The sequence below is a fragment of the Callorhinus ursinus genome, unplaced genomic scaffold, assembly GCF_003265705.2.
Source record: "Callorhinus ursinus isolate GAN/ISIS: 27379988/994484 unplaced genomic scaffold, GSC_fseal_2.0 scaffold4, whole genome shotgun sequence".
NCBI lineage: Eukaryota > Metazoa > Chordata > Mammalia > Carnivora > Otariidae > Callorhinus > Callorhinus ursinus.
Window position 1 is genome coordinate 147,699,184 of NW_027397066.1, and position 12,270 is coordinate 147,711,453.

The 12,270-nt window shown below is 39.6% G+C and overlaps 1 protein-coding gene and 1 long non-coding RNA gene across 4 annotated transcripts in view; one reads left to right on the forward strand and one right to left on the reverse strand.

Annotated features, from left to right (window-relative positions):
• LOC112826233 (uncharacterized) overlaps nucleotides 1-10,076 on the reverse strand; it is a 45,747-nt gene extending 35,671 nt beyond the window's left edge. Inside the window, exon 1 of the long non-coding RNA XR_012377807.1 lies at nucleotides 9,801-10,076. This is a non-coding gene — a long non-coding RNA (uncharacterized lncRNA). The remainder of the gene's footprint in view (nucleotides 1-9,800) is intronic.
• GALNT7 (polypeptide N-acetylgalactosaminyltransferase 7) overlaps nucleotides 1-12,270 on the forward strand; it is a 148,584-nt gene that overhangs the window by 49,114 nt on the left and 87,200 nt on the right. The window lies entirely within an intron of this gene.

A 12,270-nucleotide genomic window follows, 5' to 3' on the forward strand; every position in this document is an offset into this window, starting at 1 on the left:
TGTGATTTGACCCAGATCACTCTGTAAGGTCATGATGGCTTGAGGCTTCCTATCTCTAAATAGCCTGTTCTGCTGGGACACAAAGTGTGTTCCAAGAGAAAGAGCAAGATCTCTGTGTGATTAAATTGAGTCTGTAGGGGACTGAAGGCACCCAAGAAAACACCAGAGTTTAAGAAGTCTTCATACAGAAAAGAGACACAAGCCCGATGAGCCCTGAGGAAAAGTGAAGTATTTGGTCCAGGTACACCTTATGTATACACTCAGTGGGGCTGTTCCAACCAAGAATCCAAATCTAGGTTTTCAAGCCCGGTAGAGAGTCAGATTACCAGCCCTTGGCAGCAGAGAGTTTATAGAATTCCTTGGTGGAATCCAGCAGTAAGTAGTAACCTGTCACCCTGGCCTTTTACTTGCTCCCAAATCTGCAGTTTTATGGATTCTTTTCCATTGTATTCCCTCCAGCCCCAGGAGTTGGACAGCATTTTCCAAAATGTTATTCAACACTTCTCTAATACCAGAGGCAGTACCAACACATCCTGGCATCTAGCCCATGCTCGTACTTCGGGAATACCCAGCTGCCTTGGTGATGGCCAAATGCCAGTTCATGTAGCCAAGTTGTGGTTTGGACGCCTGGACCCATTCCTTTCTGTAACCCTACCAGAATCGCCCACTTTCTTTCTTCCCCATCAGAATCTAAGCTCCTAGAAGGCAGATGCTATGACTTTTCTGTTACCTCCAGAGGGGAGTCCACCAGGAACATGGTGGGTGTACAAAGGAGGTTAGTCTAAGGAGCAAATCCCGCTCTCCAAGAGGTTCTGAATTAACCCCCTCAAATCTGTTTTTCTCTTTGTAATACACTCACGTACTAGGGGAACTGAATTAAGTAAGGATCAGAGCTGCTAGCCAGGGAAGGGCCCGTTGCTGACCCAAGTACCTGCGAAGTCTAGGATTTGGAGACTGTTGGGCTCAAGGAATCCTTTTAAGGAGCATTCTGGGATCACAATTCCAGCGGCAGTGATATCAGTATCTTTCTCTAGCTGAGAGTACAGTAATTTTATATTTAAAAAAACAAGCAAGACAGAAAAAGCCTCTGTGTGAATCTGTTTCTCTGGACAGTCTTACAGAGGCATGAAATTAAAACATGCTATGTTTTCATTTATGAGAAGGGTAAAATTACATGCAGCTGAAATTGATATGAGGAAATTCAGGAAGTAAGGTCACTTACAGAAAATTCAATACTGCTTTAGGTTCAACTATCCCTTTTTTTAAAAAAAATATTTACTTGAGAGAAGAGAGAGAGCACCCCAGTGGGGTGGGGGAGGGACAGAGGTCAAGGAACAAGTAGACTCCCCACTGAGCAGGGAGCCTGATGTGGGGCTCCATCCCAGGATCCCATGTTCATGACTGAGCCGAAGGCTGGCGCTTAACTGACTGAGCCACCCAGGCCCCCCAAGGTTTAACTACCTTTTTTTTAAAGATTCTGTTTATTTATTTGACAGAGAGAGACACAGCGAGAGAGGGGAAACAAGCAGGGGGAGTGGGAGAGGGAGAAGCAAGCTTCCCACGGAGCAGGGAGCCCGATGTGGGGCTCGATCCCAGGACCCTGGGATCATGACCTGAGCTGAAGGCAGACGCTTAACGACTGAGCCACCCAGGCACCCCAAGGTTTAATTATCTTGACAGGGTGTCAGTCTTAAGAATTCTTCAACTATGTGACGGAATAAACCTTTACCTTTTAAAATTAACTAAGAAGCTCATTTCTACTTAATGAAATGTTAGAATTACAGAACCATCTAAAAACTAGTTTTTCTTGTCAGTTATTTTGAAGCTGTTATAGTACTTAAGTTTTAGATAGACAATATCGACTACATTTTTACAGACATTCTGATATTTGAAACTGGCTTTAATGATTACGAAGAATGATGTTCATATGCTGTTTCTAAGATGGTTCAGTGTGAACCCTTTCCTCCTTTAATATTTTTTTCAACCACTGATTTACTTTAGCAAACACTTCTTTGTAAAAAATTCAAAGGTAGAACTTAGAACTACTCAACAATTCCAAACAGTAGAATCTAATGAATGAAGTGTTTTATCCATCCTACTTTATTCAGAAATATCATTTTTATATCATGTGACAATAGTCCATTAGTTTGTTACTAATAACTAGTAAATATAGGTGGACCCCAGAGATATTGTGGCTCCAGACCACCACAATAAAGCAAATCATCACAATAGATGGAGTCACAAGAATTTCTTGATTTCCCAGTACATATAAAAGATATGTATTTACACTATACTGTGGTCTATTGAGTGTTCAGTAGCATTATGTCTAAAAAATGTGCATACCTTAATTTAAAAGTACTTTATTGCTAAAAAATGCTAACCTATTCTGAGCTTTCAACAAGCTGTAATCTTTTTGCTGGTGGAGGGTCTTGCCTCAATGTTGATGGCTGGGGTGGCTGTGGTAATTTCTTAAAACAGCAGTGAAGTTTGCCACACCAATTGACACACCCATTCATGACTGATTTCTCTGTAGCGTATCATGCCATTTGATAGCATTTTACCTACAAGAACTGCTTTCTATCCACTCTGACCCTGGTGCTGCTTTATCAACTAAGTTTATGTAATATCCTAAGTCCTTTTGTTGTCATTTCAACAGTCTTCACAGCATCTTCACCAGGAGTAGATTTCCATCTCAAACCACTTTCTTTGCTCATCCATAAGAAGCAACTCCTCATCCATTTAAGTTTTATGAGCTTGCAGCCATTCAGTCCCATCTTCAGGCTCCATTTCTAGTTCTAGTTCTCTTGCTTTTTCCACCATATCTGAAGTTACTTCCTCCATTGAAGCCTTGAACCCCTCAAAGTCATTCATGAGAGTTAGAATCAAATTCTTACAAACTCCTATAAATGTTGATATTTTGACCTCTTCGCATGAATCACAGATGTTCGTAATGGTACATAGAATGGTGAATCTTTTCCAGAAGGTTTTCAGTTTACTTTGCCCAGATCCATCAGAGGAATCACTATGGCAGCTAGAGCCGTACGAAATGCATTTCTTAAGTAGTAAGACTGACTTCTTGATCTGTGGGCTGCAGAATGGATGTTGCATTAGCGGGCATGAAAACATTAATCTCATTGTCCATCTCCATCAGAGTTCTTGGGTAACCAGGCGTGTTGTTAACGAGCAGTCATATTTTGAAAGGAATCTTTTTTTTCTGAGCCGTTCTCAACAGTGGGCTTAAAATAGTAAACCATGTTGTAAACAGATGTATTGTCATCCAGCCTTTGTTGTTCCATTTATGGAGCACAGACAGAGTAGACTCAGTATAAGTCTTAAGGGTCTTAGGGTTTTTGGAGTCGCCCCTCACAAGAGAGTCTGCCTGTGCTTTGAAGCTCTGAAGCCAGGCATTGACTTCTCTCTGGCTATGAAAGTCCCAGATGGCCTCTTCTTCCTATAGAAGGCCACTTTATCTACATTGAAAATCTTCATTAATTCTCTCAGCTAGATCTTCTGGAGAACTTGCTGCAGCTTCCCCCATCAGCACTTGCTGCTTCACCTTGCACCGTGGAGACGGCTTCTTTCCTTAAAACTCACAAACCAACCTCTGCTAGTTTCCAGCTTTTCTTCTGCGGCTTCCTCACCTCTCAGCCTTCATGGAATTGAAAAGAGTGAGGGCCTTGCTCTGGATCAGGCTTTGGCTGAAGGGAATGTGGTGGCTGGTTTGATCTTCTGTCCAGACCACTGAAATTGTCTCCACATCAGCAATAAGACTGTTTGACTTTCTTATTCATGTGTTCACCAGAGTAGCACTTTTAATTTCCTTCAAGAACTTTTCCTTTGCATTCAAAAGTCTGCTTGGCACAAGAGACTCAGCTTTCAGCCTATCCTGCCTTTTGACATGCCTTCCTCACTAAGCTTAGTCATTTCTAGTTTTTGATTTAAAGAGAGAAATGTGTGCCTGCCTTTCAGCTGAACGCTTAGAGGCCTTTTAGGATTAGGGTAATTAATTGACCTAATGTCAATATTGTAGTGTCTAAGGGAATAGGGAGACTGGAGGAGAGGGAGAGAGACAGAGGAATGGCTGGTCAGTGGAGCTGCCAGAACACACACATTTATTAAGTTTGCCCTTAGGTGGGTGCGGTTCATGGTGCCCCCAAACAATTACAATAATAACATCAAAGAGGACTGATCACAGATCGCCATAACAGGTATAATGAAAAAGTCTGAAATAGTGTTAGGAATTACCAAAATATTACAGGGGACGCAAAGTGAGCAGATGCTGTAGAAAAAGGACACTGAGAGACTTGTTCATCACTGGGTTGCCATAAACCGTCAATTTGTGTTTTTTAAAAAACGCGGTATCTGTGAAGTGCAGTAAAACAAGGTATCCGTGTATCTGACATCTACAAGAACAGAAGGTTGAAGTGAATTCATGTTTTAGTTTTACAGAAGATTGTTTTAAAATGCACAAAGGAAACAGCCCAAATCTCAGTGCATAGCCTTCTTATGTAAATTGGGTTTAACATCTGTATCTCCCAGAGATTCAGGTGTTAGTCTTCTCCATTTCTTTACCTAAATGACAGGAGATGGTGGTTTTGCCATTGGTATTTTTTCTTCAACCTTTCTACTCATGTTTATCCAAATGCGCTTTAGGACGCACAGTGAGGATGAAGTTTAATACACATCGAACCAATGTGCAGATTTGGTGAGGCACGTGCATTTTGCAGCCTGACTTCCCTCTGACGGTTATTGAGGGTGGGGCTGATAAACCATGCAACCTTGCGTATTGAAGGTAGTCCCTCCTATTAGATACTCAGTCTTAATTCGAAAAAATGCTAAGGAGGCTGATAATTGTTTCTAAAATACCATTATAAAGCCATCAGGCTCCAGAGAGTTCTGATTACATTTCATAATAACCTTAATTTCTCTGACTGAATCACCTCAGTACATTTTTCTCCTGGCTTCTGGAGACAGGGTAGGAAGCAAGCAGATTAAATTCCAATACCTTAAGCTATTTGTTGGGCCTGGCAGGGTTTCTTTAAAAGTTTAAATGATAATAGAGATTAACAGACTGGTTTATCCTCAAATCTTAGCATAGACATTTTATGTAGATTGGAAATCATCTCATTTGTGAATGAAATATGGCTTCTTCTATATATAAAAAAATGAATCTTAGGCAAATCCAGGCTTAGAAGCAATTGTTGGAATTCAGAGGTTGAGTGTGGAGTTTTATTTTAACTCTTTTCTAATTGAACAAATGTGAGATGTTTTCTGGAAGCTAAAAAGCTTTATTTTAAATTTGAGAGGACTTTTTTTATTTTGTTTTTAATTGTAGAGATCAAGATAGTATCACACGTACCTAAAATTCTCCCTGAATATTTTGTGTCCTTTATTATAGAAACAACATCCAGCAGTGGCCATTGAGAAGGGTGTGTGTATATTAGTAGGTTTTAATTGCTGTTTGAAGGGAATTTTTACATATGTACTCTAAAAAGAGCAATTTTGGCAAGTTTCTCAGCCACTAAGATTTTGCGTTTCTTTTTAGTTTGGGCATTACTATTCACATTGTGTTGATTGTAGAAGGATTGATAGTACCCAGTATAAATAATAGAAAAATAAAATTTCTGCTCAGAGTTAGAGAGTAAATATTAAATATCTGAAGTAGAGAGTGAAAAGCATATTTTTTTAAATGTTGGCAGTTGCCCCATGCTCCCATTCATTCATTCATTCGTTTTATTCAATAAGCATTTATCGACCCCTGTTGTTTTCTAGCACTAGCTAGTTCCTCGATATGCAAGGATGAATGAGTTGTGATCCCTCATCACAAGGAGCCACCAGCTTCCAAATGCTTGGTCATTTTGGTTGTTTTATTTTTATTTCTTTCCATCAATATCTGTCTTCCTAGAGATCTGCTTAGTACTGGCGATATAGCAGAAAAAAGACAGGAACAGTCTCTTCCTTTATGGTGATTTAGGGGTGATTCTCCAGCCCAGTCATAAGTCAACATGAATGAAATAACAAAGCAACCAGTACTGAGCAACCGGTACTGAGCTGAACTTTTCATATAGATTGAGCTATCAATCATACTAAATCTAGGGACAATCCTTTGATGAGAGGCTAATTAATAAATGAAATATTAGAGGGTTTTTAAATGTTTTTTATTTTTTAAAGATTTTATTTATTTGACAGAGAGAAAGGGAGAGCACAAGCAGGGGGAGCAGCAGAGGGAGAGGGAGAAGCAGACTCCCCGCCGAGCAGGGAGCCCAATGTGGCTCGCTGGGATCATGACCTGAGCCGAAGGCGGATGCTTAACCAACTGAGCCACCCAGGTGCCCCTAGAGGTTTTTTTAAAATAGACTTTATTTTTTAGAAAATTTCAGGTTTACAACAAAATTCACAGCAAAATTAAGAGGAAGGGACAGAGATTTCTCATATACTCCCTACCCCCACTCATGCACAGCCTCTACCATCAACATTCCTCGCCACTGATCTTTTTCCTGTCTGTGTTTTTGCCTTTTCCAAAATGTCCTATAATTGCAATCATATAGCATGTAGCCTTTTCATACTGGTTTCTTTTGCTAAGTAATATATATTCAAAATCCTTTCATGTCTCTTCGTGGCTTGATAGCTTATTTCTCTTATGGTGTTGAATAGTATTCCATTGTCTGGATGTACTAGAGTTTGTTTATCCACTCATCTACTGAAGGATATCTTGGTTTTTTCCAAGTTTTGGCAGTTATGAATAAAGCTGCTGTAAATTTCTGTGTGCAGCTTTGTGGGGACATAAGTTTTCAACTCCTTTGGGTAAATACCAAGGGGCATGATTGTTGGACTGCATGGTAAGAGTATTTTTCATTTTGTAAGAAACTGCCAAACTGTCTTCCAAAATAGCTGTACCATTTTGCATTCCCACCAGCAGTGAAGGAGAGTTCCTGTTTTTCCACGTCATTGTCAATCAGCCTTTGGTGTTGTCAGTGTCCTGTATTTGATCATTCTCATAGGTGTGTAATGGTATCTCATTTTTAAAATTTGCATTTCCTTGATGATGTATATTGCGGAGCATCTTTTCATACGCTTATTTGCCATCGGTACATCTTCTTTGGTGAGGTGCCTGTTAAGGTCGTTACCCCATTTTTTGAAATTGGGGCTTTTTTTAAGTGACTAATTGAAGTTATGACCCCACCAATAGAACAAAGTCACAAATCTAAAATAGCATTCTCTAAACGCTGACTTGGGAGATTCTTTACTTAGCATTTGATTTATTGAGAACGTTAATATTTCAGTAATATTTCAACAGTATTAACTATTAGTTATTAATTATTTTAATTTTATTTGAAAAAGGTGAAAGGCAGGTACCAGTTTTAAAATCCAGCTCTGACTCAAATGTTGGCAAGTTTTGCTGTCACATCAGACTTTATTAAATATGCAAGGATATTCATTGCAGTTACCTCACTGATGTGTCAATCAGATTTATTTGACTCCGCCCACTCTTTACCGCTGTTCAGGGAGATTGATCTAGTGAGAGATAACTTAAATTTTAGCATGAGTCCGAAGGGGCAAGGCACTGCCCCCATAACAGTCTGTGTTGAAGGATCATGTTTGGGTTTTTGGTTTGTTTTTTATTTCTATCCAGTCACAAACCGATACTCTGGATCAGTAAAAGTGAATTGATAGAAAAATGACAATTTTAAAAGGAAAATGCAAAATATGAGCCTGAATTAGATTGAGAAGATATAAAATTAAGCCACCCGATTGCCTTAAAGATTGTAAATGCTGCCTTTTACCTTTGTACCTACGTCCTCAGGAGGGCTGACACAGTCCCCACGGATTGCTTTTCTATGGTATCAATGCATCCTTAGTTGCCCCTCAAGAAACATTTGCATGAATGGAGGGTCTGTTGCACAGAGAAGATCTCAATATTATTTTAATAATCTGTACATTTGTTGCTTTGCCTTTAAATTGGCTCTTTTTAAAAGTTGTGGGTATGAAACCAAGATTTTTACATTCTGAACACTCTTTAGAAATTTTAAATAGGACTTTATGTAAAGTGCTCTCCCACACTTGAGCTCATGTGATCCTCGTGACAGCTCTGTGAGGTTGGACACTTCCTATTTTCCCCATTTTACCAGTAACTTAACTGCGACCTCTCTGAGATTATATAGCTAATTAGTGGAAGACGTGGGCTGAAAACTAGAATTCCTGACTCCTGTTTTAGAACTGAGATTGAACTCCTTTATCATTGACCTACATCAGTGTTTGAAATAAAATTGCTACTAAGGTCAGAGCATCAGACTGTTAGTTTCTGGGCCTGGATCCTTTTGGCAATAGTAGTATAATTTTCTTCATAGAGAGAATCATCCTTTAGGAAAAAAAAAATTCGGTCGGCACCTCTCTAAATCAGTTCTGGGAGCCCCTTGTACTTAGATGGAGCATCCTAAAGATAAGCAGCCTTTCATTTGTAACAAAAGAAGGAGCCCTTCAGAGGTGTCTAACAAGTGATTTTGAGAATTTTGACCACCGATACTTGCTCTGTTCATTTAAAAATAAAGTCAGACAGGGGTAACTGGCTGGCTCAGTCAATAGAGCATGAGACTCTTGATCTTGGGGTTCTGAGTTTGGTCCCACACTGGGGGTAGAGTTTAATAAAAAGTAAAATCAGTTCATCATTTAAAAAATAAAAAAAAATAAAAGTCAAGCCAGACAGTCTCTGTATTGTGCATAGGATTCCTCTCATTGCATTTTAAATGCAGTAGTTCCTCCCATCCCTTTTTATACTATATCCTGCCTTTTTCTAACCCATGGTAAGTGTCAGTAAATTCAGTGCATAAAAAATTAGTACAGCAAGATTTCTAAGCTAGCATTATATTAGTTTAATTTTGACCCAAGAAAAGCAGATCATACTAGTTCTCATATAAAACAATTCTGAAATTCTTGAATATGTCTGTTCAATAACAAAAAAAATTATTATTGAATTAAAAAGAGCTACATGGCATTGTATTTGCTTTCATTAGGAATTCCTTTACTTCACTAGTCCAAAATGTGTCAGACCTTTCAAAGAACTTAAAAAAAGTTTTTACTCCTAAGCATTTTATAATGGAAATTTTCTTCAAATTTCCAAAAAGGGAGTGGGGAATGGGCAGAATGGGTGAAGGGGTGTGGGAGGTACAGGCTTCCCATCAGGGAAAGAATAAGTCACAGGGATGAAAGGTACAGCATTGGAAATATGCTCAGTGGTGTTATAACAGCTTTGTATGGTGACTGATGGCAGCTACACTTGTGGTGAGCATAACATAGTGTGTAGACTTGTCTTATCACTATGTTGCACACATGAAACTTATGTAACATTGTCATCTCCAATAAAATATATACACACAGACACAAAAGTTGAGAGAACAATACAATGAACATCCATGTGAACACCTCTTGGATTCAACAGTTAATATTTTGGCAAGTTTGCTTTCCTTCTCTTCCTCCCTCTCCTCCTGTATAGGTCTTGACTTGATTTAGGTAAAACATGATTGTTAAAAATACCTCTTTGATAGGAATGAGATCTTGCCATTTGCAATGATATGGATGGAACTGGTGGGTGTTATGCTGAGCGAAATAAGTCAATCAGAGAAAGACATGTATCATATGACCTCACTGATATGAGGAATTCTTAATCTCAGGAAACAAACTGAGGGTTGCTGAAGTGGTGGGGGGTGGGAGGGATGGGGTGGCTGGGTGATAGACATTGGGGAGGGTATGTGCTATGGTGGGCGCTGTGAATTGTGCAAGACTGTTGAATCACAGATCTGTACCTCTGAGAGCTTGTTTGGAGGTTCTAGCAGGGGAGCGCAACTACTCATATACCCTTGACCGAAGAACGGTCCTCTCCTCTATCGGGGAAGGTCATCCTCTTCGACCGAGCGCGCAGCTTCGGGAGGGACGCACATGGAGCGGTGAGGGAGGAAGGGGACACCCGCCTAGCCAGCCAGATCAGCCGAATCAACCCTGGCGATCAATGGGGTGACAGATGTCGCAGCCAGATCGCCCTCACATCCAGATCTGTACCTCTGAAACAAATAACACATTATATGTTAAAAAAAGATATAGAAAAAAAGATATAGAAAAAAAAGAAGAAGATAGCAGGAGGGGAAGAATGAAGGAGGGGAAATTGGATGGGGAGACGAACCAGGAAAGACAATGGACTCTGAAAAACAAACTGAGGGTTCTAGAGGGGAGGGGGTGGGAGGATGTGTTAGCCTAGTGATGGGTATTAAAGAGGGCACGCTCTGCATGGAACACTGGGTGTTATGCACAAACAATGAGTCATGGAACACTACATCAAAAACTAATGATATAATGTATGGTGATTAACATAACAATAAAAAATTTTTAAAAAATACCTCTTTGATGTGTGGACTTCACATTGCATCACGTCAGGAAGCAAATGATGTCAGATTATTCCGTTCTTAATGATGCTATTTAATCACGTGTGTGTAGTGGTAATTGCCAGATTTTTTTTTTGTAAATAGCAAATGTGTGTGAGTACTACTTTGGTACCATGTGAATATCCTTTTCCCCAACAACCTTTCACCCAAAGGTTTCATCATCGTTTGGCCCCTGCCAGAGACTATTGTTCAATCAGAATTGATTATTTCATCTGCATTCCTCTGTAAAGGTGAGAATTCCCTCATCCACGGTGGCTGATCTATAGCTCATTCTAAAAAGTCAGGGTAAATGCTTAATTCTTCTGTTATAATTACCCTGTTTGGAATAGGTCTCACTAAATCAAATTTCCCCATTTTTTTTTTCAGTGCTACTTTTCTTTGTGATGCAACCAAATTGGCTCACCTTTGTGATTTCCTGCTTCAGATCTAGATCAGCCACTTCTCCAAGGAGCTGAGTTCCTTTTAGTGAGGCATGGTATTTAGAAATCAAGATCTAAGGATTGGGCATGTTCATTTTTTTATATCACTGCTTTTAGGCCCTTTCAGCGGGTGGGGCAAGGAAATATGTTTACTTTTTAAATCATCTCATATTGAGATTTCTAATTAAATTAACTGCAGCTTTTTTTGACTACATTTGTGTCTCTTATTCTGAAAATCTTGGTTTTTTTCATATATTTGCTTATTTCCTTCATATATACATATGTTTAAAGTTATGGTATCAGTTTTATTGCTACTAAAAATAAAACTCTGAAGTTTAAGATTTCTTGGCAGTTTTTCTTATACCAGGAGAGTTTTAAAACACAAATTCCTTTACCCCCAGACCTTTTGCGTGAGAATCTTGGAGGAGAAACTGGTGTCAGGTCGTAGGTTTCTATTTTCAAATAACAAATCCATGACCTACTGCCCTAGTCAGTCTCAGGATTGCTGGAATGTGTAAAATCTGTTTTGCTTTGGGTAATATCCCCACCTCCTTTTTCTCCTCCTAAGACATTTTCATAATTTGATTATAATATAATATTGAATAATTGGCACAGAGAGAAAAATGTAAACAAATGGGGAAAGGGTTGACTGGGAAGCAAAAAGTGAACAATAACTTTTTGTATTTTCAGAGTCTCATTCTCTACAATATCTTCCCTACATTTCTTTAGAATGTTTTAAACAGTAGTCCTGATTTGAAAAACATTTTGATATTTATTTAATAATGACATAACATTATATTGCATATTTGGTGTTGCTAGGCACTCAGTGTTTTATACAGACCTCATTTAATCCTTGCACTCACATATTATTCCAATTTTATAAGTGAGGACATTGATTTCAATATATGTAGTGTCTGCTTATAGAATGACTTTCCAAGGAAAATACAAGTCTTACCTTCTGCCACAGGCTGGGTTATCTAGGAAGCTGACTCTGAGTTGGAGGTGAGGATGCAGGTTCTATTAGAAAGGGGGTCTGGGGATTCAACACCTCTGAAGGGGAGAGGTTGGAAGCACAAATGCACAGAGAAGCTGAGCCTCCCGACCACCCCCACCCTCAATAAAGCTATATACACTGTTAAAAAATAAAAAAGTTGAGATGTGAACCATCTCTGCGAAGTCCTTAACCCGCCCCATGGGGGGCCCTGAAGCTAGGATGGGCCTTCAGAGTTGTTCCAGTTTGGAGTGGAGAGGCTGGGCCTGTTTACCTCTGCAGTGACCAGTGATCGTGTGCACACTGTCCCTGCAGGAGGCTTGACTTTGGGCAAGGCCGTTTCCTTAGCAGAGGTGATACCAACAAGGGCTGACAGCAATCTCCACCAGCAGCTCGGGGAGTAAGTCCTTTAGTCCTGGAGGGGTTA